The sequence below is a fragment of the Balaenoptera physalus genome (assembly GCF_965194825.1).
Source record: "Balaenoptera physalus genome assembly, chromosome: 9".
Classification (NCBI taxonomy): domain Eukaryota; kingdom Metazoa; phylum Chordata; class Mammalia; order Artiodactyla; family Balaenopteridae; genus Balaenoptera; species Balaenoptera physalus.
In genome coordinates this window covers 31,017,424-31,043,427 of record NC_138888.1, presented here as the reverse complement: position 1 = coordinate 31,043,427, position 26,004 = coordinate 31,017,424, and the positions used below count along the sequence as shown (strand labels likewise).

The 26,004-nt window shown below is 37.7% G+C and overlaps 1 protein-coding gene and 1 long non-coding RNA gene across 14 annotated transcripts in view; one reads left to right on the top strand and one right to left on the bottom strand.

The window, feature by feature from the left end:
• LOC309666889 (uncharacterized protein) overlaps nucleotides 1-26,004 on the top strand; it is a 307,631-nt gene that overhangs the window by 163,643 nt on the left and 117,984 nt on the right. The gene's annotated exons all lie outside the window — the stretch shown is intronic.
• LOC309666942 overlaps nucleotides 8,048-26,004 on the bottom strand; it is a 50,989-nt gene continuing 33,032 nt past the window's right edge. Inside the window, exons 4-5 of the long non-coding RNA XR_014267393.1 lie at nucleotides 10,369-18,908; nucleotides 8,048-9,694 (exon numbers count right to left, since the gene is read on the bottom strand). This is a non-coding gene — a long non-coding RNA (uncharacterized lncRNA). The remainder of the gene's footprint in view (nucleotides 9,695-10,368; nucleotides 18,909-26,004) is intronic.

Below are 26,004 nucleotides of genomic sequence, written 5' to 3'. Positions count from 1 at the left end.
ATTCAGCCACGCTGGGGACCGCTGAAGATCAATAGCCGCATATACTGACCTCAGAAGTCACAATCTATGCTGGAGCTGCTTATTTGGAGGCAAGTTACCAGAGCCCCTCAAAGGTTAGGAGCAAACAAATAACAAGAGCAAAAACATTAATTTAGGGGAAAAAAAGGATAAAACTTAGCCAAACCAGGATGGAATATATAATACTTTGGAATTCCAGGCTACAGTTGTATGGCAAAATGTCCAGGGTGTATTGGTAACTTTGGTACATATATATTGCTAATTCTGAAGATGGAAATTCAGCTAGAAAACAAAATCCTCTGGGTACAAACTATGTTTATTCAGTGTTTTGAAGCAGACTGCAAATAGTTGGAAAAGATCCTACGTGTAAAAGTTTGAGTTTACTCTGCACATTTCCCAAAGAAGGCTCTTTGAAGCTCAGGAATTTCCCCCAGAAGAATGCACTGAGCTGATATTCTACAACTATGAATGGGACTGAATTTTATCATAGTCTAGTTGGTTGAGTGTCAGTGGATGACCTTGGGCAGACACAATGTAATGAGCCCAGCAGTATTCTTTTTAGTGGGTCAGATCTTCTGCCTTTATTTTCTGCCAGTTTCCTACTTTTTTTTTTTTTTTCAGTTCTAAATAGCAATATTATATCCTTTACCAACTCTCTTCCAGGATATATTCTATATTTTTGTGTTTTAATATAATTTTATGGACATATACTGAAAAGTGCACAAACCATAAGTGAGTTATCACAAAATAAACACATGGAATCACTACCCAATCAATAGAATATTAACAGCATCCTAAATATTCTCTCCCAAACTGCCTTTTAATACCATAGATTAGGTTTTGCCTGTTTTTGAACTTTATATACATGGAATTATACAGTAATTCTATGTCTGATTTAACATTATGTTAGTTCGATTAGGCAATACTGTTAGGTGTACCAATAGCACATTCAATTTTTTAAAAATAAAGAATATTCTCAGATGTGTAATATGCAAATATGTCTGTCAAAAGAAGACAATCTGAGATGCTATTAAGACCAAAGCATCCTTTATTTACACCAAACCTGATTCTCTCATTTACTTTACCTGTCTGACTCTTCTAGGTGCATTTTAGCCTTTATGTTGAATCAAATATACAAAATATACAGAATGGTGCCTATGAGTGTACAGAAGAGTAATTTTCATCAACTAAATATATCTGTATAACCCCTACTAGGATAAAAAGCAGAATATCATCAGCACCCACAAGAATTCCACTTTTTGACACCTTCTAGTCACTACTTACCCCCAAGGATAATTACTATCCTGATTGCTAGCAACATATATTAGTTTTGCCTACTTTTATATTTTGTGAAAATGACATCATGTGGAATATTCTTTTTGCCTAGCTTTGTTTCTTTATTATTATGTTTGTGAAATTCATCTATAAGTTTGCATGTAGTTATGGAATACTCATTCTCATCACTGTGTGGTATTCCATTATGTGAATGGACCATAATTTATTTATCCATTTTACTGTTAGTGGGCATTTTGAACAGTTTCTGTCTGTGACTATTAGAAATAATGATGCTCTGAACATTTATTTTGGTGATGATTTCATGCATTTCTGTTGAGAAAATTGACATCTAGCGGTGAAATTGTTAGGTCACAGAGTATACTCCATTCAGTTTTGGTGGTTACTACCAAAGAGTCCTCCAAAGTGATCTCACCAGTTTATATTCCTGCCATCAGTGTTTGAGAATCAGTTCTGTAACTTTGCCTACATTTGGTATTGTCAGTCTTTCTAAGTTTACCTAGTCTGGTGGGTGTCCAATGCTCTCATTGTGCTTTTACTTTGCATTTCACTGATTATTGTTGAGGCAATCAATTATTCATGTGTTTCTTGGGTATTCAGATATCCATTTTTTTAATGCGCCAACTTATTTTATAAATTAGGCTCACTGCCTTTTTTTCTGATTTGTAAGAGTTCTTTATATATTCTGATATTAGATCATTTGTGGGATAGACAGATGTTGATATAGATGCAGATATACATATATTTGCCTTTGCACTCTCTTCATAGTCTTTTGATGAAGAGAAATTTCTAATTTTAATGTAATCCAATTTATCAACTGTTTTCTTTAGGACTAGTGCCTTATGAGTCCTGTTTAAGAAATCTTTGCCTGTGCCACATCGTGAAGATATTTTTTTTATGTTTTCTTCTGGAACATTTATTGTTTTACCTTTCATATTTAACTCTACCAAATACCTAAAGTTGATCTTTGTATGTGATGTGAGGCAGGAGTCAAATTTTATTTTCTTTTTCCATATGCACACCCAGATGACCCCGTACCATTTACTGAGAGATGGTACATTGCCCTCTGCTTGGCAGTGCCACCTTTATCAAAAGCATAGTGACCATATATGTGTCTTTATTCCTGGACCCTCTGGTTTGTTTCACTGCTCTATTTATCTATCATTACACTTTGTCTTTATTACTGTTGCTTCATAATATGCCATAAAATCTGATAAAATAAGTCCTCCAACATTTTTTCCCAGGAATATTCTGGCTATTCTTGGCCCTTTATATTTTCATATAAACTACTGTGTTGTCTGGATGCTCTGTGGATCTATTTCTATTGCCTGATTTTTTTTTTCTTGGTTTTCTGTAAAAATTATTCAGTGTCTTACCATTATCTAGAGGATAAAGTCCAAGTTCTTTATAAAAGTTTGTTTGCATTTCCGTGATTACTAATGAGGCAACCAAACAGTCCTAAGTTTCACGAATATTCAGATATCCATTTTTGTAATGTGCCTATTCAAATCTTTTGACCATCTTTAAAATTGGACTATCTACCCTTTCTGATCTGCAAGAGTTCTTTTTTTTCAATAAAGACATATTTGTCTTCACCTAGTTCTCTCTCCCTCATTACCTACCAACCTTTATTTCCCAATTTGTAGTACTACTAGACTCAATTTGTAATATTACTTACAGTTTAACTGTACACATGTTATTTTGGATATTCTGCTTTTTACCTGGAGTACCCATCCCATTCCTTCTTAAACTGGCCAATTCCTACTCATCGTGCAAAACTTAGTTTAGGCCTGATTTCTGTTCAGAATTTCTTCCCAAAGGCACTATTCTTAGGATGGCTTTTATGCCACTCTGTGCTTGTCTCTGTCTTGGAACTTACCTTACTATATCAGTTATCCTTTTGTGTGTCTGCCCTGTTTCATGTGTCTTTTTCATATCTGTGCACCATCACTTTACATATTTTCTGACTCATATTAAGTATTCAATTCACTCTGCGTGAATGGCAGTCTCCAATCTAGCCAATTCTTGCCCAAGAGCAGCTGCTGAACAGCTTGAAGTTTTATTTGTGTATTTGTTAGAGTTGTTTTCATGTTTGACACTAATTTTTACAGCCCAAACAATTGAGTGATGTTACCCAATAATAATACATGAGACTTTATTGTGCTGAAGTCTCCTGATTTTCTAAAGTAGCTTTGGCTACTTTTCCATGGGGAAACACTCACTTAAGGCACTTAGCAACTTCCTCTTTCTGGCCTTCCGGGTTTCTGTTTGGACTCCCTTCTTGATCCGCATAGGCTAATCTAATTCTAGCAATCCCTCTAAAGAAGCTTAGGCTATAAGTTCATAGAGACTCCTCACTTGGGGAGAATTAGAGTTCTGCTGCCTTGGAACGTTAAAGCTCTTTCAGGGATTGCCAAACAGGAGAAATGCTTCAACCAACATATAATTACGAATGGAAATGAAATGAATAACTTAACCTCCCACTTTTACTACATTCAAACGATCCCCAACATGTTTCAGTGCTGTTCTAAAGGCTCCTTTATGCAAATGATTTGTATCTTTCATCAGCCCCAGTGGATTGGATTGAAATCCTAGGTAAGAACAAACTGTTTCTGATGACTTTGACATCTACGAGATATAATGTCATCTTTTCTGTGCAGGTACAGTTCTTAGCGTAAGTGATATTTAGCTTGTGTGTACGCATTGGGGTGGGGAAGGGGATCAAGTAGGAATAGACTGTGCTGCCAACCAGAAGCAGTTGTTTCTTGTAGTTGAACTGGTTTCTCCCAAAGAAGTGTTTCATTGAAACGTTTGCTTCAAAATGACTCTGTTCTGCTGCAGTGAGGAGAGACATCCAGTTAAAACATTTAATTAGCTCCCAATTTAGACGGCCAGAATGATCAGTCAGCCAGTGTTTTGAAACCTAAGTTTGTACATTCCTTGGGATTGGTGAGTCTTGCTCAGCGGATGTGGTCAACTGTGAATAGTTTGTATGCAACTCACATCACAGAACAGATTTTTCTCTAGTCAGTCCCTTGAAGGACAGCTAGAAAGGGATTAGGAAAAACTTGGGTGATATAAAGATAATATTTCTCCGTCTTCTCCTTAATGTCCCCACAGAAGCATATAGTAAGAATATCTCCAGTCTTAGAAGTTGTAGAAGCTAGGAAGTGTATATGGAACTAAAGCGAGCAGAAATCTGGTTTAAACTGGTTAGATTGTTTTCGCTCAATTTCAGGGTAATCATGACCTGGGTAGTGGTTTTAGATACACTGCTTATTGAGTAAGTTTTTTTAGCTAATACAAATAAATCGCTATGCTAGTGTGTGTGTGTGTGTGTGTGTGTGTGTGTGTGTGTGTGTGTGAATATACATGCTGTATATCTGTGAAAAATTCAGTTCTTCAGTCAAGCTAACCTTCCTGTTTATTTCCATGGTATAAATCTAACTTCATTCTTCTGTCTGTACCACAAGATAGGAAGCTCTTACCCAAATTCTATACAGTAGTTATAAGTTTGCCTGATGAGTTTGTAATTCTTTGCTGACAGAATGCCTTCAGTCTTTCCTCCTTTCTAGTCAAGGGGCCCTTGAGAAGATGGGTCCTTTTTGATCATTTCCAACCTAACTCTTCTCCTTCACAGAACTCCAATCTCATTAGTCATTTCTCTAATCCTAGCATTTAATGTTCTAGAAAGAGCAAATAGCATAGATTTCTGCATGATATTTCACTACTACTTTTTTGACTATGCCCTTTACTTACCCAGAATGCCCTTGCCCCGTCTTCATCTGAGGAACATCAAAAATGTTTTTTCTTCCAGGAAGTCATCTCTAAACCCTCTTGGGCCAAGGGCCTTTCCTCTGAGTTCCCTTCTGCTATCATGATCATCACAGTGCCTGGCTTGGCAGGGTCTCAGTGTGTGTGAGTGAATGCATGATGTTCACAACCTATGTTGAATTATATCTTCAGTGTGTCTCTGTTTACTAGATGATGAGCATCTTGAGATCAGGGACTGTACTTTATTCATATGTGTATTCCTAGAGTCCAGCTGAAAACCCGGATGGAATATGGGAGGTGCTTAATAATTGATAACAGAACTGATAGGAAACATTTTAATACCTTGAAAACAGCTGGAACCGGGCCCCTTCCAGAGAGCAACATAATTTCTTTGAAACATTTCCCCATGTCAGAATTTCCCAAGACGCTGAAGCCAAAAGCTCACAGATAAACGTGCGGCCATGTATCACACAGTCATGTCCTCCTGTCTCTGGTTATTCAGCTGGAAAAAGGGAAAACAGCAGTGATTTGCAAAGCATTTTTGCTAGTAGAGACAACAATGTCTTAGAGCTTCAGGAGAATGACATGATCTGATAAAACATGAGTGTAAAGAAGGTTTTTATGAAGAATAATTTATAGGAGGAAGTCATGCTAATGTCCAGTATTAGTGGGGGAGAATCAAAGCAGAAATAGAAGGTAAGTGAAGGGTACTTATCAGTGAATCATTTGAACAGTATTATAACAGTCGGCCAATTCAAACTCTATGTTTTCTTTTCACATGTCATTGTTTTTGATCCAGGCTAGTGAGTTAAAACAAGAGAGATAAAAACACATATGTGGGCTAAATAACACATAATTGCTTTGCTATATATGTCTCATTCATTCAGAGCCTATTTTTATACAATAAGCTTTGTGAGCTTTGTGGTTGGCAATGAATGCCTAAGTGGAGTGTAAAAGATAACATTCTTGGAAAGCTTTTTGAGATATTTTAGTCTCTATTTCAGAAATTAATATGAATAAAAATGAGAATGCTTTATCTAAGGGAACTGAATACCTTTGAAGTATATATATTTAAATGATTTGGAAATTTGTTTCTTTGCTCTTAATCATTCTGTAAAACAGTAAGAATTGTGTTTCCTCAGATTCTAAAATGTAATATTCTACTTACTGTCAGATTCCCAAAACAGTGTTGGAACCTAAGACCTACAGAAAATAAGCATGGAAGGGGATGGTTAAAACCAAAAACAAAGTAGTCTAAAACAAAACATTAATTACTCTTGAAGAATAAGGTCTATGGGAAAACTAACAGCTAGGTAAGAATAAGCTGCTAAGGCTATCGTTATAGTGATGTGGGCACAAAACAGGATTTGACCAGATAAATGATCTCATCATATTTTTTCTATCTTGTGTTTCTGGGTTTTTGCAATGGGCTACCTACCATTATTCTGAAGAAAGCAATCCTACTTTTCACTTACTTGCATGGGAAGCACAATTATTCATAGGCTGGGAATATCTTTGCAGAAGCTTGAAAGTAAATACATCAAAATACCCAGGACTACTTGATATGCTTAGAAAGAAAGAGTTGTTAGTTTCCGTCCATACAAGTTTTGGCAAGTCTATTAGTTCACACAGTTACAACACAAATCCCAGGTTTTGACTTGTGCTTCAGTAAATTCAGTAAATGAGTGAATTTACTCATACTTCATACCTGTTAATATGCATGAGCTGAAAAACAAGATAGCTAAATAGAATATACTTTGGCCTGATCTTCAATAAACTTCAATTATTTTCTTAAGTTTACGGCAGATTCACTCTAATATTGTGGGTAGTATTTAAATATACAAAACTGAGGTGGTCATTAAGTTGAGAGATTGCTATAGTTTTTGAAAATTTCTCCAAGAAATAGTACTTCTAAACACAATTTAAGTAGACTAAAAATAAAGGGATTGCCTTTGCTCATTTTGGTAACTGTTGTAAGTGGCACATTTAAAAATTTACTCCAGACGGTTATAATCTAATGACACAGAACACTACATAGTATCACTGAATTTAGAGAGTATATTTTATATCTCTGTGCTCTGAAGTATTACCCCCTAGGACTGCTGCCTCCATTTGTCCTTTTCCCATTTTCCCACTCCGCTCTTGGTCCTGCAGCTTTGGAAAAGAAACCTTCTGATATTATTTCATGTGCAGTTTCCACTCCCCCACCTTCCAGGCAGCACTGGCAAAATCACAATTCTTTTACCAGCAAGAGAGAGTGAGACTTCTCCCCATGTAAACAGAGCTGAGAGCTCTGACACATCCTTTGATTGCCTGAAAGAGGTGGAAGGTTGTTTATATATCTGTGGTCTCTGTGCTTGGAAATGATGCCATACTGATGCTCTTCGTCACCTGAGGGGGTTGAAGGGGTAGTACCAGCAGGATGAGAGGATCAGGCATTTTCTGCTGACTTTGCAGAATGGTGAGGACTGGCCTTGATTTTTGATGAGTACTCTTCAGGCTTCTACCTTCATTTTGTTCAAATTGGTTCCGATTGTTCAGATTGAGCCACTCCACTGCTTGTTGCCAGCTATGTTGGTCAGCTGTCATGAGTTTACTGTCTAGAGATAGTGGTTCTTAAATTTTTGGCCTCAATATCCCTCTATAATCTTAAAAGTTACTGAAAGTCCTAAAGAGCTTTTGTTTATGTGGGTTCTATCTATTGCTATTATTTCTATTAATATTAGATATCAAAACTAAGCAATGAAAAAAATGCTTAATGATTGATTCATTTAAAATAACAGTCATAAGTTCATTACATACTAATAACTTACCTTTATGGAAACTAACTATATTTTCCAAACTAAAAAATTAGTAAGAACAGTGACATTTTTACATTTTTGCAAGACTCCTTTATGTCTAGATCAATAAAAGAAAGCTGGATACTCATATCTGTATCTCCATCTGTTGTGATTCGTTGCACAATTTGTATGGAAACACAAAAGACCCCGAAGAACCAAAGCAATCATGAGAACGAAAAATGGAGCTGGAGGAATCAGGCTCCCTGACTTCAGACTATACTAGAAAGCTACAGTAATCAAGACAGTATAGTACTGGCACAAAAACAGAAATATAGATCAATGGAACAGGATAGAAAGCCCAGAGGTAAACCCACACACATATGGTCACCTTATCTTTGATAAAGGAGGCAAGAGTATACAATGGAGAAAAGACAGCCTCTTCAATAAGTGGTGCTGGGAAAACTGGACAGCTACATGTAAAAGAATGAAATTAGAACACTCCCTCACACCACACACAAAAATAAACTCAAAATGGATTAAAGACCTAAATGTAAGGCCAGACACTATCAAACTCTTAGAGGAAAACATAGGCAGAACACTCTATGACATAAATCACAGCTAGATCCTTTTGGACCCACCTCCTAGAGAAATGGAAATAAAAACAAAAATAAACAAATGGGACCTAATGAAACTTAAAAGCTTTTGCACAGCAAAGGAAACCATAAACAAGACGAAAAGACAACCCTCAGAATGGGAGAAATATTTGCAAATGAAGCAACTGACAAAGGATTAATCTCCAAAATATACAAGCAGCTCATGCAGCTAAATATCAAAAAAACAAACAACCCAATCCAAAAGTGGGCAGAAGACCTAAATAGACATTTCTCCAAAGAAGATATACAGATTGCCAATAAACACATGAAAGGGTGCCCAACATCACTAATTATTAGAGAAATGCAAATCGAAACTACAATGAGGTATCACTTCACACCAGTCAGAATGGCCATCATCAAAAAATCTACAAACAAATGCTGGAGAGTGTCAGTTCTCAATACATTTATTTCCAATGTTACTTTTCCTTACATGTGTGATTAATAAATATTAAATTTTTCTAGGCTTTAAAATGATCGGTTGTGTCTATCTACAATTGCTAACTTATATGTTAAAGCTTAAGACTTTAGTTTTTGATTGACAGTCAGAGGATATAAATTTCCCTTTAGTTTAGTTTAGGAAAATAGTATTCCTCTAAACCTATTTGAACCCAGCCCAAAACTTTTAAAAGTCTTGTGCTATGGCATTAAGTTGTTCGGAGCCTTGCAGTTTTCACAATACTCATGATTCCATAGATCAAAATCATTAATGCATCACCAAATCAATATTATTATAATAGTAATTTCAGGTTACATTTCTTTAGTAATAGAGAGTTTTGGAGACTACTAACTAGGGGATTAGTTCCTAGGAGAAAAAAACATGCTCTTTCAATTTATTGTATAAACTTGTCAAACTTAGAAAAGTACATCTAAGAATTATGAGTACTATTGGTTAACTACATAGGTTTCAATTTACAATTTTTTTTTAATTATAAAAGGCTGTAACCTTTATGGCTTTGTTTTGGATCCTTATACATACCACTTTGAAAAAAATAGATAAACAGCATGTTGCATAACCAAAATTAACAAGCGTGAACCTCACCTGGTTGCATTAAATCTTTGTGATTCATCTCTGTTTCCATGAGTTCCTCCATTTTCATCCACTCTATAATCCTGACTTTTTCCCCGGGCCAGACCTCATGATTCATCCCTGATCCTATTCCAACCTTCCTCAGATGTCTGCGAGGAAAGGACAAGATAAAATTAGGTTACCTCTACAATGAGAACAGTACACTCTCCTTAAGATCAGAGTTGATGGATATCTCCAACGAACAAAGTGACATCTGTGAGACCAGTTTCTTTATCTCCTGCTCTTCTCTTACTATGTCATCTTTGGCTCTGTTGTTGGCTCTTTTTCACTACTCACCCCAATAATATCGGTGCTTTCCATCCTCACCTATTCTCCTGAGCAGTATTCTCCATACTCATAGCTTCAAAGACCGTACACTAATGACCTCCAAATCTCTTATGATTTCTCCTCTTCAGGTCACATGTTCAGATTGCCTATTGGACATCCAATTGGATAATCTTTAAGTAACTCAAACCCAACACGTGCTGAAGTGAGCTCCTCACTTTCTCTCCATATCCTCATAATTATCCTTTCCCTCTCATTTCTGTTAAAGACTCTCAAAGTCACCTACTCATAAGAAGGATTGTATCTGTTACAATTCATTTGTTTGTAAGTAATAGAAAACATTGATTTGACTGGTTCTAATGGAAAAGAGTTTATTATCTCACCAAATAAGGAGTCTAAAGTTAGAGGACTTCATGGCTGGTTAGTTCACTGTCACAATATCATCATCAAGGACCCAGGTACTTTCATCTCTCTGTGTGGCCGTTCTTGGCATATGTACCTCTTCTGTAGGCTAGTTATGAGTTGATGTCAGCAATTCCAGATTTTGCATCCTCAAGATAATATCCAGGGGCAGAAAAAGGGTGTGCTTCTTCACTGTGACTCTTCTTGAGATTAAGACACTTTTTTTCCAGAACTGCTTGCCTACTCCTTGCTTCCAGTGTGGAAAAGAGAAAATGGATTTGGTAAATACATAAGTAGTCTTTATCTCAGTTATCTTATTAAATCATAATCTTGATTGGAGACTCCTGCTTCCATCCATAATGGAGTACCTGATAGCAGACTTACCCTCCTGCCGTAAACAACTAGAAAACTGGTTAAAACATGTAACATTAGCAACTAGGACTGGATAATAAGCAGCCAGAACTGTGGTGTCTCAGAGAAGGAAAACAAATAACACAAGCCCAGCAAATGTCCTTGTTTTCTACCTAAAGGCACTTACCGAACCATGCTCCATGAAGCAGGAACCCAAACAGAGCCCCTCAGTTTCACTGAGTTGGGGAGGTAGAGACTGGAGCTGAGGGAGGGAGAGACGGCTGGAATTTGCAGGTAGACCCTCAGTGCATGAGGAGAATACTATGCAAAGAAGGACCTTCACCTTTCTGCACTGGGGTCCCTTGAGTCTGTTGCTGAATATTAATACTAACGAATAACGAGGATGTGGTACATATATGCAATGCAATACTGCTCAGCCATAAAGAAAGAATGAAACAATGTCATTTGCAGCAGCATGGATAGACCTAGAGATTGTCATACTAAGTGAAGTAAGTAAGACAGAGAGAGACAGATATCATAGGATATCACTTACATGTGGCATCTAAAATATGACACAAATGAACTTATTTACAAAACAAAAACAGACTCACAGACATAGAACACATACTTATGGTTACCAAAAGGGAAATGTCAGGGGAAGGGATAAATTAGGAATTTGGGAGCAACATATACACCCTACTATATATAAAATAGGTAAACAACAAGGACCTACTGTATAGCACAGGGAACTATAGTCAATATTTTGTAATATCCTATATGGGAAAAGAATCTGAAAAAGAATGTATATATATTCTTTAATTTCAGGTACACTTTGCTGTACACCTGAAAGTAACACAACCTTGTAAATCAACTATACTTCAATTAAAAGAAAAACTCCACAAAACTGGGCAGAAAACATCCAGATGACAAGGAAGCTGTAAGCTGAACAATTTCTAGAGCTTACATATAACTCAGGATTGGGGTAAAAAATCATCTATCTTTACTTCTCTGAAGCAGATATATAGCAAGTTCTTTTACTCAGGCTCTCAAGAGTCATGTGCTCTATATCCACAGAGTGTCAGTTCTCAAGACTGAATATTGTGTTGTAAGCTCTTGAAAATGACAAGCCCCCACTGTTTTTTTTATGTTTCTCTGGTCTCCATCCCTAATCCTTCCTTACCCATTTGAGCATAAATGAGGACAGGCAAAGATGACAAGCTGGGTTGAGTTTCATGGTTAACTCTGAACTTCCTTAAAGGATCTAAGCAAATCACAAGTTGATGCAGTTTTGTTTGTACTTAAATATATGTGACGCACCTCTCCAAGGGTCTCTAATTCTGGCCCATGCTGAGAGCCACGTGCAGGGTCATCCAGCTGGTGAGAATAAACAACCATTCAGGGCTTTTGGCTTTCTGTGTGTGTGAGTCACGGAGGGGTCCTTGTTGGAGTGTTAAGAAAGATCAACACATGGCAGCTTTCTAAAGCCTGTTTCTGGAAACCTAGCAAGAGGGAACAGAGAGCCATTGTTCAGAGCCTGTAAAGTGTTAAGAGACTGGGGTGGGAAATGCATGCATAGGGAAGACCAACCTTTTGATGGATCAGAAATTGAAAATGATTGTAATTAAACTGAAATTAAACCAGTGGTGACAGAGGGATTTTGGGGTGAGAAGATACAGTGGCATGAAAGCAAGAACACAGGGGTTAAGATCAAGGAGATGCCAGGTTCAATTAGATCAGGAATTCTCATAAGAAAACAAGACACCGGAGGAAACCTGGTTTCTTCTGCAGTAGACTTGACCATGACCATGAGAAGAAAAAAAAAATGTTGAAGCTCTTTTGCTAGAAGTGAATCTACAGCTCTATTCCTACATGGTAATGGCCACCTTGATAATACAACATAATATACAGAATTACCAAATTCTAGTCTGCCAAGGAACCTTATAATAACATCCTTCTGTGGAAGTTTGTTCATGCTTTAAACCTTTTTGGATTCTACACACCCATGAAAACACTTGAGAAATCACCTTCAAATAGTATTGCCTTTACATGCAAGTAAAAGGGCCTCTGCCCTTGGCTCTGCACCTCACAGATACGTGATAAATAAGATTGGTAAAGAAACATGGTGCCCTTGCCATTGACCCAGTGCTGACATAGCACACCTGGAACCCTAAATGTCTGCACTTGTGACTGACATTGTTCAGGCTTCAGGGAAATGCTTCTGCCTGTCTTGCGTCCTGTGTCCTAGAAAAAGTGATTGTATCTGGGTCACTATTACCATTGAAGAGAGAAACTGCTTTGGAGTGGATTTGAACAGCAGAAGCCCTTAGGTAAGAGAAAATATATTAAATAATTTATCAAATCGCTGCTCTCAGATAATATAAACATATCCGTTCTTTCATCAAAGCGTTGTTTCCCATGGTACTGAGCAACCATTTTTCATGCTATTCCTTTTTCCAATTCATGATCCTGGAGATACAAACTAGTGTGGTATTCATAACAGTTGCATATGGTGACTGCGGAACACTTCAAAATGTTAAAAAATTCATACTATTTTTAAATTTCTACACCTATTTTATCAGTCATCCAGGTATCACTGGACACCCAGACATGTGCAATAAAAATTAATATGCTTATCTTTGATAATTTGCTAACTTCCAGTCATAAAAAAATCATAGATTTATACTTTGTCATTAGGACAGTTACATACAGCAACGTTAAGAGAATAAAACATATTTTTTTACAGGGTGTTAGCTTATTTATAACTTAAATATTAAGACATATGGTAGGATGACCTCCAATTTCACTCCTAACTTGAGCCCTGCACTCCCCAGCCTGACCACACTTGACCCAGTACTATCCAAGCTACCAGAGTTAGGTGACCTGGCTTACTGACATCTCAACAAGGAAAGGAAGTATTGTCCTTTTAATCTGACAATATCTTTCTGTGTACTCAGGAAATATTGTTAGTTGCCTTGGACTCTGGTGATATCGTTTCCTTTCTAAACATTTTCTTTCCTGGAAAAATCAGTCATTTTTATGTTCTGTCTCTGACAAAGTTTTGTCACTGAAATTTCCATGCTTTGAGTTGCAATACACAACATAAGCAGAATAAATTCTTGTCCTGCATAGAGAAAGGCTTAGGGAAATGCTCACTTTTCAAAGGTCACTCCTTACCATCCACAACACCTCTCATTTAGTGGGACTTTAGAAATATTGTTTTATGAGTTGTGTGCAGGAATAATAAAATCAGATGATAAGTTACAAATATATGTTTATAATGAGTTTACCTGGGTAAATAAACCAAGATAATGAGAAAAGAGGGAAGTGATGAAATGTTAAATCTACCTTGGGAGCAGATGTATTGCCCAGGAAAAATTTTTCCACAATACTAAAAGCCTCTTAGAAGTCCTGTATTTTACGCTGAAGATCTGTTTTAATATAAAATTGTTTTAAATGACACCATTAAGTAAAGTGGGTGCTCCAGAAAAGTGCTCCCTACTGAGGCTATAACTTGAGTAAACTCTGTCATTGACTCTCACCCAAAACCCCCTGGCCACAGTGTGAAGAAACACAGGCTTAGGGGATCCTTAGCAGATCCTAATTATCTGCTGTTCATCGTATATATTCGGTGTGAAGAGTGGCTTTTGAAGAATAAATTCTTCTTCAATTCCAAAAAAAAAAAAAAATACTAAAAGCCATCTATTAGAGCGAGTTCCCAAAGTAAAAAGAATATAGTGATTGTCTTCAAGGGCAAATGACAACGATGGGCCCCCATCTTGAGGGAGAGTCCAACAGCTAAGATGGAAAGTTCAAACCTCCTGCTACTGCTTTTTATTTTACTAATGAGATGATCAAACCTTTGAATGAACCATCCAACAAGATGCATCTTGGCTAACAAGAGAATTCCCTGAGATTCCAGGTTGCAGGATGAGTGCCCCTTCTCTCCTCTCTCCTCCTACAAGTCCAGAACTACTTGGACCTGTCCTGCTGCTTGATTTTTACTCTCAGTTATTTCTTAACTAGTCTTGGGATAAAGACTTATGCCTTTTCTTCCGAGAAGTTAAAGAATCTTTAGCAGCACTTTGAAACCAAACTCAATAAGCCTTGCCCTTAAAACCATAACTTTGAGAATATCACTGCTAAAGACTCTGTGTTTATTCCCAACAAGCCTTGTAAATTTAGGATAAAACACTTAGATAATGATATCTAAACTTTAAGAGAAAATACCATACATACTTTAAAAATATATATGGTTCTTCCTAAAAGTGTTGCTTGAAACACAGTATATCAATGAAGTAATGAAGACTGGTTTCTGGTGGACTTAGTAGCATTAGATGTACTCATAATACCCAAGATTTTTCAAAAGTGGTTTAAAATTAATTTCATCTTAAGAAAAAATTGGCAGAAGTTCATGTCATTGGGCCATAATTACAGACATGCTCCCTTAAGTGTCTATAAACCAGACTATTGATTTCCATGATGCCATCTTCTGTGTAATAGAGAATGCCATCAGCTTTGCTTTGTTATTGTTTTCCTATTTTTTATTTTTTTTTCATAAAGACCTTTAGACTGAAAACCCCATTATACAATTGTCAAAGTGAAAATGATCTTTAAATAAGATATGTGTTGCTGTCTGATAGTTTCTCCATAAAATTGGAATCATACATAATAATGAAAATCAATTATCTATTCACGTTATTTCCTCCTCTTCCAGGTTTCAATACTAAGCCTCTTATTTTCTCTTATTGTCTTGTCTCCCTTTCTCTTAAGCTATTTTATACATTCATTAGTTTTCTGATTCTCCAGTATATATGTCTTTCTTGAGCATTAATTTATCTGTTCCAAGCTATTTCATAGGCATTTCTATTTATTTTATTTTTTTCCATCTTGACTTGGTTCTCACTTCCAGAGTTTTTCTACAAGGGTTCTCTGCTTTCTGATTTCTTTATGTTGATGAAAATCCATGAGGCTGCTTTTAGTGTGTTTGTCACCAGCACTGAGCCCTTTCTGCCAATTCCATCCCTTCCATTTCTTGCCCCTTCACTGCTCTGATCAGTGTGTTTTTACCCATAACTTGAATGGGGCTATCAAAGCTAATTAATCTGCTTGACCATTTGACTACCCAAAGCCTCTAGATTGGTTCTTTCTCCATTATCCACCCAAAACCATATAAGATTTAACAAACTAGGTCCCCCAGCTAAATGAAGCTATGCTTCTATATTTTCCTAACTTAAAAATCTTATGAGCAAAAAATACTTTAAAAATATTTTTGATAACTAGGTTATCATGTCTAGGTTGACTTCACCAATCTTCACATTTTGTCTTCTCTTTCTTCCAAAGAGTTACCTTCACTAAACGAATCATACTCTTCTCCAGATATTCCCTCTGGTAACTCCATTTGGAAATGAACCGTGTGGACCTCTCATTCCTCTTTAATCCTCTCATACACAGTTCCAGTCAACAAATTCTTGATCAATTTTTATGCAGATTCTCCTCCTTCACCCTGGGAATGGAACTGGGAGGAAAGAAACTGTCCTGTGTTGCTTTTTTACTTGGAAAATTTATTTATTTTCCTAAAGTGAGGCCTTGTCCCACTTCACACATTTCTCCCCGCTGCCGCCCACCCCTTTCAGGCAGATTTTCCATGTGTCAGGGCTCCAGCCCAAACCAATACCACCACTCATCTGTGATTTCAAAACAGTAACTACCACCAGTGAAGAAGCCCAAGTGCCACCAATGCTACAACTTGTCTCTTGTCAGACTTTTCTATAGACTTTGGTGTATGCAAGTCTTATCTCTCCAATTAGATTGTAAGCCCTTTAGGACAAGCACTGAGTCTGTTTCTTTGATTTTCAAACCAAATGCCCTACCTGGTGGGTAATAAAATCAATTTAGAGAGCTGTCACCAGCACTAAAAATAGATAAAATATGAACAGAGAGAAAATATTCCAGTGAATTTCTCATAATAAGAGAGAATTGTTATGGGGAAATGTTTCAGTGCATGTGCACTGCACTACAGTGTAAGGAAACAATAGATACTTGGTATTTGGTCATTTAAGTTATTGAAAGAGTTGAGGAAAGATTTGGGAGAAGCTTGTCTGTGAAATTATAAGGATCTTCTTGTGGCTCTTGGTCTTCGGCCCATCAGTCTAAGAGTGGGGTCTAAGCATTCCCTAAGGTCACTTGCTTCAGGAGCCTGGTTGAGCACCCCCTTCCCTTGTTTGGAACATTTGCATGAACCACAGACCCCCTGAGGGAATCTATATACTGATGTAAGCCTCAGAGTGAACACACCCATAACCCCTAATATGGATTTTCAGTCACCCAAATGGGAAGTTAATTATTATTGACATAAATATAAGTTCCACAACCTTCCATTTATTTTAGCAAATGTTCATGGAGTGCCTCTTCTGTGCCACGGTTGTATGGACTGAAGATACAGAGTTGAATCAGACACAGATTACCCCTTTGAAGAAGACCTTATGATTTATTGCAGGAGTTGGCAAACTACAGCCCATGGGCCAAATATGGCCTAGAGCCTGTTTGTGTCAATAAAGTTTTATTGGAACTCAGCTAGGTTCATTCATCTGTTTTGTCTACAGCTGCTTCTGTGTAGCCACACAGAGTTGAGGAGTTGTACCAGAGACCATATAGCCCACAATGCCTAAATAGTTCGTGGAAAATATCTATCAAAAGCTTGCCAATCTCTGATCTAGTAAAACATCAAAATTTGTTTAAAAGAATGTATCTTTCTGTGAGATTTCCATATACAAAAATGACAGCTATATCAAGGGGAATATAATATTTTCCATATTTTAATGATGAAACAACATAGATGGTACAGCCTTAAGAGGATTCAAGTGGCTCTTTTTGAAAACTTGGTGAGAGAAAAACATTATGATCTCAATGAAATGACATTTCATGTTTTTCAGTCTTACACATCCATAATCACCCTACCCAGAACCTGGGTTTCTGATTGCGAAGTCCCAATACTCTCACAAAAAATTACAAAGCTATATCAGCTGAATATGAGATCAAGGATTGCCAATGGCCTGCCCATTAGCTGGGGGTGGCCCATCATCATCATATGCTTGGCTCTAAAATTTTGAGAAACATTCATTTGAGAAATTCACTTAATTTCACGTTAACATCTAGGTCTCCCGAGTCTCTTGAGAAATCACATTTGGCAGCATGCAGCCTTCAGTCCTGCATGACGACAGCCCACTGGAGCTGAAAGGCAGCTTCCGTCCTTGGACAAGGCATTCACGCTGCAGACTTCCCCAACCCCTGCGGCTCCCAAACATTTCCCTGACTCAAGATGAAAAGTCAGTTGCTGTTTATAACTAGCTTCCACTGTTATTTTCCGCAGTAAAGAAATTTGTCTGTAACTATTCTGTTTTAAAATTGTTATAACAGGATTAGCCAAGAAGATGGTATGTTAAAAAAAAAAGTTGTCTCACGTGTTTAATATGCAATCAAAAGGTATGCAATCTGCAGGTACTTGACAGATTTATGCTCTTCCCTAGCCAATGTGGAAATGGCGATTTAGGACTAATATCTTACACCCATCACAAAAACAGAGCTGAAATGTGCCTTAAAGCACATTTCCAAAGAGGTATGAGCTTGCCCCAGCTGTATTTAAGATAAACTATTACAGTTTGGAGAGAAAATGTTAGAATTTACATATATCTCCTTTTTAATTTGTATTTTATATATTTTGTAAGTTTATAATATAGTTATAAAGCATTACATGTATACACATACACACACACACACATCTGGACAGATATTCAAATTTGTTTTAGTGACTGAGGCATGTGATCAAACTAGCTTGTTGCCTTTAGTCTTGGGAACCCAGAAGGAATCCAAGACATCACATCCAGACCTTCATTATACAAATAAAGCATGTGAAGCCCCCAGAGGTGGGATGTTCTGGTCAGAAGCAGGGGTATGTAAGCAAACAACAGAGGCCAGCTCTCTCCTAACTCTCATTCCTGCACCCTTTCCACTACTCCACACAGCCTGCTTTCTTAATGGACACGTCCTTGAGAAAATGAGACCAACGTGGTGATAAATAAATCGCCCGAAATAGCTGGGCAACTTGTAGGAAACTGTCAGACTTCTTCCTCCAGCGTAGCACAAATTTCAACGGGTGGTACCTAGAATAGTTTCTTTTTGTGTGTGAAAAATGGCATCTGATCAATTTCTCCACTGCCAATAGAGGCCGCCTGCCGTTGCGACGTTCTCATTGGCCAGGTCTCATTGGCCAGCATCTGCCTTCTTTTCCTGTGGAAATAAAATATAAGGGCAAGAGAAAAGACATATTTGGTAATGTTACGCTCCTCAGCTTCCTGCTCGGGGCTGTCTCAGCTGCAAAATGTCAAGGGAAAAAATATCCCTCCAACTTGGAATGAATTCCAGACAGACCCTGATGCCTGCAAATTTGTCAGAGGGAGCCAAGTCCAGAAAGGCAGAACATGAAGAAGGTTCATTATTCGGCTTCAAGAGACTCAAATAATCAGACACTCTGGTATTTATGATTTTCCCCATTTCAGATGGTCTGTAGTTCACATCATTCCCCTCCCTTTACCGCTGATTCTGAGCTTCCTTTTAAATTAAACCTCAGCAGTTATAAAAAGACTCTCACATTACTTGTAAGCCACAGCACTACTGGAAGACACTGTTCGTACAGGGCTGTTTCGGGCTGGGGAAGGGCAGCTCTTTTTGAATATTAGTCTGGGCAGGGCAAGCCAGGAAGTCAGACTCACTTCACCTTGACTACGCCACAGTCCTCATCTACTTCTGACATCTGTGCCAGGACTTCCTGCCACTCACAGCATTTGATATGATTGTCTTTACTAAAAAGCAGTATTTCATTCCATTGGCTTTCTTTTTCATTTTAGCTTTTATTTTCATCAGGGGGGCGTGGAACAACCAGAAAGTTTATCCTGACGCTCCCAGTTTGTGAATATACCATCAGGGCTATTTGTAAGGTTGAGTTTTAGGGGATCTTAGTCTTTTCTTGGCATTCAGTGCACTTTCTTTCTCTTGTAAAACCATTGCCACATGCTGGCAAAAAGGTGAGGAAAGAGAATTTGTAATCCAAATCTCGTTAAATTGCTACATACACATTTTCCCTTTGACATTTTTGCCCTCCATTTCTAAATGCCTTGGCATTTGTTTATACTTGGTTACCCTAAATCCTTATTTGGGTTCTCCAATAGGCACAAAGGCATCCGAATATCAGTTTTAGCAACTGGTGGAAGTGCCCACACGAGGCATGGGGTGTTCAGTCTTGACATGTGGTCTCCATGAATAAGGGTCTTCTTTTTTTCTTTTCCTAAACTGTCCAGCATCTCAACTCTGGTTTTGCTTCTCAACAGTTTAAGGTTTGTGCTACTCCCATGGTGATCAACTGTTAGGTCATAAACATCAGATTGTGGCATCACCGAATGAGTCAGTTGGGAGGAAGCTGGTCTGGAAATGCAGATGAAAGTCTCTGTTGACAGATGGAGACCTTCTTAATCATGGCCTGTGTGGGTAAAGGGAAAGCCTTGCCTGGTCCACCCCTGGCATTGATTCACAAAACTGGGCCGCTCTGGAGGAGGCTGGGAAAGCCCATCCTCAGGGAATCCCAGTTTTTCCTCTTCCAGGCCTCTCACAGGACACCCACACAACTAAGGGGAGGTGGGAAGTGAACAACAGAGCTCTTTCTGGTTACTTTTTGAGAGTCAGCAAAGTAAACCAGCTTGCTTTTTCTTTTAAAAATCCTGTAGGGTTCCTTCTTAAACAGCTTATAGTGTTAACATTGCCTATTACTTGGTGCATTCATTTTTGATAAGGTTACTGTTCCGTGTTATCTACCTGGTCTATAAAATGGGCATCATAAGAGCTCACCTTTCTAGAAAGCAGGAAGTAGAACTAGACAATATCATTAGGCTCCTGTCCATCAATTCTCCCTATCTCTTTGAAGCCCTGGTCACTACTAAAAAGATACCCCTTTGCCATATTTTTTAACATAATTCCTTGAGCCCATATTTCATTTTAGAAGAATTCCTTCAATATTTCAAAATTTGGGGTTTCTGAGAACACAGGTCAGGAGCTGTTGTGCACTAGGCTGCTAGGAGACCAGTCAGTAAGAGAAACAATGCCCTTCCCTGTGTCCACTATCAAGAACTGCTCAGTATTTCTGCCAGCCTGCGAGCCTTTATCGCCCAGTCATTTTAGACCTGAAAGAGAACATTCCATCAGGGAATCAAGTTCTATCATTTCACTGGAATGCAATGTAAGACCACAGAAACTCTAGTACAAACAAATTTACCATGGCTCAGATTAATATCAGATAGCACTTGAATGGTCTGCCCCAGTTGTATTCCCTCTCTGCGAAGGATAAAATAAACAAAAATAAGTTGAAAATTTTGCTAGGAGGCTCAGACCAGACATAAGGAAGAACTTCGGCATTAAGGATACAGAAGAAGCTGTGAATTTTGCCTCTTGGGGAAAATCTTTAACATTAGCCTGGAAGAGCATATTGGAATGATTAAGATGTGGTTCTGACTGGAGATGGGGACAAGGTTCTATGATTTCCAAGGTTTTCTTCAAGACACAAGATTTTCAAAGTTGTTGAAAAGTGACTCTGTGCATGACTCATGGCTATTAAGGTTGTTATTCTTGATCAGGCTACTTTTACATAACAAAGTCAGATTCTCCTCCTTGGAAGATAACTGAAGAGTTGTTAATTCCATCCCTCTTGTTTCACTGATGAGAAAACCTGGGCACCGGGAGTTCATTGTCAGATAGCCAGCAGAAGAGCTGGGCAGACCCCCTTGGCTCCCTGTGTCAGTGTCTTTTCCTATACTTTGTTTTTACGAATCACATAAATCTATTTAAGATGTAGTTCCATTTTATAAGAATTTTGTTTATTTCATAAGCAGTACTGAGACAGAAATATGAGAATCTCTGGGAATTGGAATGGCTAAATATTACAATTTAGAAGAGTAGCTTAGGCAAAGTACAAGAGAGGAAATGCTATTTAGATGAGCTCATTTCTACTCACTAAAAAAATTTAAAAATTAAACTCAAGATCCAACAACTTCTTCCTTCACTTAGCCCAACATCAGAGGCTTACCCAGCAACTCCCCAAACAAATCTGTTTCATATATTTCTTCTCCCCAAACTCAGGAATTTCTTTGATGTCTAATCTCACGTTTATTAACTTCCCTTGGAAAAAGTTCTATTTCATCTCTACAAATGCAACATTTCACCTAATTTTACCTCTCTTTTGTTGTATAATCCTTTAAATGGGTAATGCTGCCTGATATTAGAAAACATTCAACAGTTTTAATTGCTAAGTTATAAATTATTTCTTTCCTTCCTTTCTTCCCTCCTTCCTTCCTCCTCTCCTTCTTTCCTTCCTTTCTTTTTTATCTTGGAGGGTAATTTGTCCATTTCACATAGGAAACTAGTTGAATTATTCCTCTTGTTTTCTCCATGGAAGCTGTATTTGGAGGACTTCCTCGATCCCACTATCAATCAGAAGTCACGCTTCACAGATTCATTTTCTTATGAATGACTTTAGAAGCCAGCATTTTTAATACATGAGAAGTAAAATTAAAGTAAAATTAAAATTAAAACATTAAATGATAAAATTCTCACCTAAAGCTGATATTAATTTTACAGTATCTCTTCTCTTTCCTATTTTGGACTTTTTAGAGTCTTTGTTCAGTATCTTAAGAAATCATACTTTCAGTGGACTCCCCCTATAGGCAATTTCTTAGTTGGTTTGATTTAAAGGCTTCGAAAGCCATTCTTTTCTTTTAATTTTTTTTTAAGGGTTTTTGATGTACACGATTTTTCAAGTCTTTATTGAATTTGTTACAATATTGCTTCTGTTTTACGTTTTGGTTTTTTGGCCTCAAGGCATGTGGGATCTTAGGTCCCCGACCAGGGAGCGAACCCGCAACCCTGCACTGGAAGGCGAAGTCTTAACTACTGGACCACCAGGGAAGTCCCTCAAAAGCCATTCTTATCCCAAATAGTTCTTCTGTTGATCAGTAAGCAACTGAAATCCCAATCATTGGATTCCATTGTTCAGGTTAAGACATCGTCACAGTTGCCAGAAAACTATGCCAGTTGGCATCTGGCAGTGTCAAAATATTAACCCATTATTACCCACAATACCTTAGCTTTATATCCTGGGTCTCACCATGAGTCAAAGGAGAGTTACCCTTTGATAGTAAATGTAAATGGCCTAGATTGATTATGCTGGGGAAAGGAAGCCCAAGTTGGGCAGTAGCCGTGGAAGATTAGGTGAGAATCTTTGCAAGTTGCAAATTAAAATGAGAGGGTGCCAAAGAAACCATCACCGGTCTCTTTACCCAGTTGGGGGGGGCTCTATTTATATTACTTTTATCTCAAGCATCCTTAATACGTTTATTTACTTCTGTTGAAAAGGTCTTCATTGCCATTAATCTATTTGAATCTTCAGATTGAGTCAGAAGTATAAGTTACATGTCATTGAGAGTTTGCTAGATCCAGAAGCTTTTGGAATACATTTGCCTTAGAGTAATTAAAAATTTTAAAGGGCAAAACAAGAAGACTAGTAGTCAAATTTTATGGTGGTTTACACGGGTTGGGGGAGGCAAGCAAGGGGTAGAATGTAAAAAACAAGGGAATTTAGGTCATTCTTTAGGTTAAGGAAAAACAAGTTGGGGGCTTCCCTGGTGGTGCAGTGGTTGAGAGTCTGCCTGCCAATGCAGGGGACACGGGTTCGAGCCCTGGTCTGGGACGATCCCACATGCCTTGGAGCAACTAGGCCCGTGAGCCACAATTACTGAGCCTGCGCGTCTGGAGCCTGTGCTCCGCAACAAGAGAGGCCGCGATAGTGAGAGGCCCACGCACTGTGATGAAGAGTGGCCCCCACTTGCCGCAACTAGAGAAAGCCCTCGCACAGAAACGAAGACCCAACACAGCCATAAATAAAAATAAAAAAGAAAAAGAAAAATTAAAAAATGATCTTCACCCTCTCATTAAAAAAAAAAAAAAAAAAAAAAACAAGTTGGGAGAATGAGAGGTCTGGCAAGACTAGTACAAACTAGAAATACACTTTCATCCCAGAGATGGTCTCCTAGAAATAAGTCTCAGCTCAGCCCAATCAAGAGACCACTGTGGCCTTGCTTTCATTGCTGTTCTTTTCAGGTGAAGCAACAAAATGCATTTTTATATATCAGCACTTTCATCCTTTTGTGTGTGTGTGCACGTTGATTTTGGAAGATACAGATAAACCCTAAGCTATGTATTATATTTCTAACATTCACTTGATGAAAAATGACCATTGCCAGCTAGGATTGGCTATTTATGCCCAGCAGACCAAAGGAATTCTAGTGATATGCAACCACTAGTTTCCAGAAAATGGAATTTTTTTGTGGGGGGGGAGGCTTCTTCCTGGGCACAGAAATTCTTCTAAAGGTTTGATTTTGGAAGTTTGTTAAACTCTGGCAATCTCACTGTGGAGTAAAGACAAAACCAGAGTGGTCGGTTGGTGGGACTGAAAATAAAACTACTGCTGCTTGCCTCTCTCTGTAGGAGGCTGGATGCCACCTAGACAGGTCATCAGGAAAAATAGTAACAAGAGTCTGAACAGTTAAATTTTACTTCTGAATTATGGAGTTTGTACAATAATAGCTTTAATGACTGTTTTGAAATCAAAATTTGAACACATATAAAACACATCCACTGAAGAAATATATTTACATTGCTCATGTATTAGTAGTTCATTCTACTATATAGATAGTATATATATATATACACACTGTGTATATATATATATATATATATATATATATATATACTGTGTATATATATATATATATATATATATATATACACACATATATATTCTGTATCTATACTATCTATGTCTATATATATCTATAAATCTTATATATATCTATATCTCTATCTATGAGAGATTGATTTTAAGGAATTGGCTCACACATGGTTGTGGAAGCTTAGCAAGTCTAAAATCTGCAGATTAGGCCAGCAAGCTGGAGACCCAGGGAAGAGTCATAGTTCAAGTCCAAAGGGAGTCTGCTGACAGAATTACTTCTTGCTTAGGAAGGTCAGTCTTTTCCTACTAAGACCTTCAATTGATTGGATGGGGCCCATTCACATTATGGAGGCTAATTTGGTATACTCAAAGTCTGCTTTTTTAAAAGTTAATCTTATTTTTTAAAATACTTTCACAGAAACATCTGGAATAATATTTGCTCATTTATCTGGGTACCGTGGCCTAGCCAAGCTGACACATAAAATTAACCATCTCATAGTGCTAAGGCACAGTTCTAATTATTATAAAAATAGCCATTATCTTATGGAGCTTACATTCTCATGGCATTCAGAGTTTGAGACATGTTGCCACAGATTTAAAAAAAAAAAATTTCCAAAGTTAAATCAGTTGGAGCCATTCTTACTCTCACCCTCTGGTTGTGGTGGTGATGATGATGATGGTGATTTTGCAACTTCCTGGGATTGCCTTATGCAAACTAGTCATTGCAGAGGTAGCTTGTTGAGTGATGGCAGTGCTAGAGTCATAAGAATCTTTCTGAAGAATACAGCTTCCTTTTCTTTATCCTATAGATTGGAGGAGTACAGACTATGATTAAATAACACTTTTCCTGATACTATTAGAAAATTATGCAGGACATCTCTTTGAGCAGAATCAGACTGTGAGGCCCATGATAAAATAGTGGACCAGCTGTGATATCAAAGACATATAGGAGCTTTTATGACTCACTGTATATTTACCTGCAAGGGAAATGCCTGAAAGCCTGAAGTATATATTACACATAGTTTGGCTGCACTTAGAGGAAAATCTTGGATTGCCTGAGCCTTCTAACTTTTATCAAACAGAGAACATATTGTCCCCTTCCTTCCCATATCCATTGGTGAAGCACAGAAACTTTCCATTTATTTTTCACTTTATTATTATTTTATTTATTTACTCTTTGCCCACAGTTTGATTTTTCACTTCATTACACCTGTTTTCAAGTGCTAAGTGAAATCACTCCTTATCCTTGGGAGAAAATGACAGACAAGAAATGACAGTTATGGAATCTTCCTCTGGATATGAGAGCAGAAATAGCTCTCAAAATAAATAGTGACCACCCACAGGTAGCTTCCTCATGAGGCAAGTTGGTGACTTCACAGGATAGGCCCTTTCACACCCATCTGGGATGAGCCAGACCAGGGCTGCCATCCTCTTTGGGGGCCTATAATTATAGTACAAAGATGAAGGTGCATCTATGAAAGCAGACTCTGTCACAATTTTTTCAAAGACACACTCTACTTTTCCAGATTATCTCAATGGAGGGATCATATTAGA